This window comes from Amblyomma mixtum, chromosome 6 (assembly GCF_055824585.1).
Source record: "Amblyomma mixtum isolate Tamu chromosome 6, ASM5582458v1, whole genome shotgun sequence".
NCBI lineage: Eukaryota > Metazoa > Arthropoda > Arachnida > Ixodida > Ixodidae > Amblyomma > Amblyomma mixtum.
This window is the reverse complement of record NC_143017.1, coordinates 7,591,778-7,595,973: the sequence shown is the minus strand read 5'-3', so window position 1 is coordinate 7,595,973 and position 4,196 is coordinate 7,591,778. Positions and strand designations below refer to the sequence as shown.

The following is a 4,196-nucleotide window of genomic DNA, read 5'->3' as shown; positions in this document are numbered from 1 at the left end:
GGTTTTCTAGGTTTAAGAAACGGTACAATATTAGCTTTTTTGCAGGCTTCAGGTATTTTCCCAGACATCAAAACTGTTTTAAAGAATCTTAAAATTGCTTTTACGGCAGGCTCAGAAATATGGGCAAGCATTTCATAATGTATTTCGTCGGGTCCTGGAGCAGTTTTTTTTGCCGGCAGATAGTTCTCTATCGATTTTTTGACGGGTAATTAAACTGTTGTTATTTTCATTTGCACCTCCACTTTTTGGGAGCCTCTGTTTTTCAGCTGTGTTTTACGTCTTAAAAAGGACTGCGCATAGTGTCATGCAGCGACATGCTCCCCCAATATGTCTGCCTGTTCCCCTAGGGTTGATTTGAAGAAAATAGCGCCAGAGCATGCAAACCAGGAAAAGACAAGGACGACGCACAAAGCGCTGACTCACAACTAATTTTATTGAAACCAGGCAGCGCCTTTATATGTAGAAGTTTCACTGAAAAAGAAGGAGGAGGGCAGGAAGGTAAAGATATCGAAGCGACCATCACAGCGATCACACATGAGCAAGCGGTAACCAAAACAAAAACAAAAAAGTTAACAAAGATTATTTAAGGGCGGCATCTAAAAATTCGAACTCGGACGAAAAAAGTGAAACAGATGGGGTGCTGACCCACCTATTGCCAAGTTTCCTTATGTGAAAAGCCTCCAGACATTCACGAGCCTTCTTATCTGCGCTTTTGCCAAGAATCTTAGTCTGACTCAATCGTGCCTTGCATCCGTCTCAACCAGAGTCCCTCAATACTTTTACTGGTCATGAAACTTCGCCGTCCCGCTATGGGAGAGCTTTGTGCGCTGCCAGCGGCGGCCGCAATGCGGCGCTGCGTGCAGCGGAGGGTGACCGAAGGCGGCTGCTGCTGTCAGTGCGGAATAGCGTGGCATGTGTGCTCGCAGTTTTCGGCTTCTCCCTGTGCTGTGTCTCATGAGAATGTGCCCTGGGTGTGCCTGAAAGTCAGGTTAGGATGCCGCGTACTTGTTGCGTACCTGGATGCCGCTCTGGGTACAGGGGAAATGAAGAAAAAGTGTCGATGTTCTGCCCGCCCAGTGACAGCGACCGGCGGCTAAAATGGAAGCGCGCCATACCACGCCAAGAAACCTCTGGCTTCAGTTTTTACTCCCCGCATGTGCGTGTCTGTGAAAAGCACTTCGATGCGAGTGACATTGTGCGTGCAGATCAATGGGTAGTCGATGGCGTGCTGGTGACGTCGCAGCGCGATGTGCCAAAACTTTCGCCGGATGCCGTGCCGAGGATTTTCGAAGGCCTCCCTGCGTATTTGTCAAATCCGAAAAAGCGCACAACTCACTCGCCTCGGCAGCTCAAGGTTACCAAGCGTCGCCGGGAGCCGTCAGCTGATCTGGAGAGCTCTGGCGCTGCAGCGACGATGTGCTCGAGTTCGACGGGCGCAGGTGCAACGGAGACTGGCCCAGGTAATGAAAGTAGGCATGCGTGTGCCGTGTTGCTTGCGTGCTGATTGCATGTACGGCGCACGGGAGATCTATGAGTGATATTTTCCCTTCTTCCTTTTTCCCTTCTTTCTTTGCATTCTAGATCATCTTGCTGGCTACGTGGTCAAGAAGTTTGCAACGATGGCTTGCTCGTGCTGTGTCCAAACCTTAAAAAATTCAACTCGGAAGCCAAATGATTTGACAGCAACAAGATCAAAAGGCTGTCTACAGGTGCCTTCAGACCGCTTGCTTGGCCTTTTAAAAATAGTAGAAGGCTATGTGGAGGAGTACACAGTAGAGAAAATTGCATGCGCTAACCTCTACATGAATATTATTGAAAGCATATTGCATGACAGTAGAATTTCCTCCGCTAGTGTGGGCTGTCCATCACATTTCGTGGCAACCACTGCAGAAGTTATTCATTTTTTTCTGAGATGCCGGCTGCATTTCTTCACCAGAGAAAAAAACAAGAAGTCCAGGGAATCATCGCGCCGGTCTTGTCCGGCAAGTGGAGGGAAGAAGTTGAGTTAAACGTTGTTAAACGGTTCCGAGTTATGTAGCTCTGTCATGCCTCTGGAAAATGAAAAGATTTGTGTGATTTTTCGCTTTAAAAGTTGTTGTCCTGTTCTCAAATAAAACTATTATTCCCACTTTCTTCATCTTTGACGTTGGAAACGGTTTTGACTTAGTTTACTTTATTAATGATGGTCTCGGCCATGAAGAAGAATTACTTGATTGTATTGATAAATTATCAATAACAGTTGCAATAAAAACGAATAAAAGCTGAATAAAAACTACAATATACTGTATGAGCAACCTTAAAGTCAAATGTGGCACGAAGGCAGTGGCAGTAAAAAAAAAGTAAGAAATTCATATGAAACAGCACTCGGTCTTCATTGCTTGTTCCGGAATTCGCATCAGTGCTTCATTCATACTGATTGTAGTTATGAAAAGAATAAATTGAATAAAAGGGAAAATAAATGTTTACAAGTAAGCGTCTATATAGGAAATAGCGAGGCGTGGTCGCGAATTACAACCATTGCACTTTGTGGGAGGCATTAAGGCTGGTGCGAGTCTTTAAAGTGCCGTGGATCGGCTACTGAAATTTGCACTAAATGCTTTAGAAAAAAAAAACATGTTTTATCAACATTGTGTGTTGCATAGCATAAATAACATGCTATAATTGCCATCGAAATTCTCGTTCTAAAGCTAGATGTCATACTAAGTCCTCTTAATCATCGTTTACCCAAATTTCCTTCAAGTAGTGCGAGCACTACCACCAGACATACGCCTTTCTCCATGCGAGCAGGCATAGCCAGGGGCGCCTGTGCCCATTGCCGGCGCGTGTATGCGCGCTGCGCCTCGTACCTTGAACGGCGAACGGACGCGCCAGCCCCGCTCCATCGGACCGGCAGGTGATCATCTCTGTATCTGAAATACTAGCCAGCATATACCATGCTAGCGCCTGTCTTATTTGTTTTTTAAACAGGGACTAGTATTTCACGAGCGAGGCCCGCTGGCTTCCTGCGCAATCGGTTGCGTGCGAATTTGCCGAGTGTTACCGGGTTCGCCGGCCGCCAGTGCGCTGATAAACAGTTTTATTTTTGTCTGTGCCTTCACCTGCCCGGAAACACATCCTTCTCACAGTAGTATCACTCCGGAGATGTATTTATTAGCATTTTTCAGTTCTGTTGTGGGCCGCAGAGCGCCAGCGCCGGATTCACTCCGATGCCCCCCGAATGGCGAGGGCGCCCCTTGCGGCCACTCTTGTCCCTATATCAAACTTTCGTGGGAGTTTCATGACCAGTAAAGTATTGAGGGACTCTGGTCTCAACCCATAATATGCGCTACCAAATATGCATATTTATCCTTTAAATCTGATAAATTTCGGGCATGTTCCCCCAAGCGCTCGTTGATGCAGCGCCCAGTCTGGCCAACATAGGTCTTCCCACACGTTAAGGGGATAGCATTGACCACTCCTGCGGAACACATGACGAATGGAGACTCGTGCCTTATCTGGCAACCCCGCTTTCTTGAGCTGCAAATAAGGGGGCACAGCTTTTTCAGCTTGTTGGGGGCGGAAAAAACGACACTAACCCCATGCCTGTTGGCCACTTTCTTCAAATTGTGAGCAGTTTTGTGCAAGTAAGGCACCACCAACGGCTTCTGTGACCTGCATCGATCCTCTCCGGAGTTTCTTCGTGTTCCTTGCTCAAGTTTCTTTTAGAAGGGTGTCGCAGACAGCAGTCAACACTGAGCAGGGGAACCCAGCCGCAGAAAGCCGGCTCACCTGATTCTGGAAGCTAGCCTGCAACCGATGCGGGCACGACTTTTTCATAGAAGATTCCAAGCAATGCGATGCTATTGCTCTTTTCACCGTGTTTGAGTGCATAGAATCATAAGGCAAAATATCTTTCTTCACGCGCGGGTAATAGCCCCAGCAAACATGTCTCTCGAGAAAGGTTAGTTTTAGATTTAAAAATTGTAAGATGTTAGTGTCAGGAAGTTCATGGGTGAACGTGAGCCCAAGTCCATGTTTGTTAAAACCATTTAAAACTTCACCTACTGTAGAGGGGTAGGTGAAGGAAGTCTGCTTTTTTAAAAGCACCAAAAAATCGTCCACGTACCTAAAAACCGTTAACCCCCCCCCCCCCCCCCCCCAATAAAAACTATGTCTTAAGACTGGTCAACTTTCGCTAAGAAAATATCGCAAAGTCA

The 4,196-nt window shown here is 46.7% G+C and overlaps 1 pseudogene; it reads left to right on the top strand.

Annotated features, from left to right (window-relative positions):
• Positions 1-874: 874 nt before the first annotated feature.
• LOC149338147 (uncharacterized) lies at positions 875-3,301 on the top strand (annotated as a pseudogene).
• The last annotated feature ends 895 nt before the right edge of the window (positions 3,302-4,196 follow it).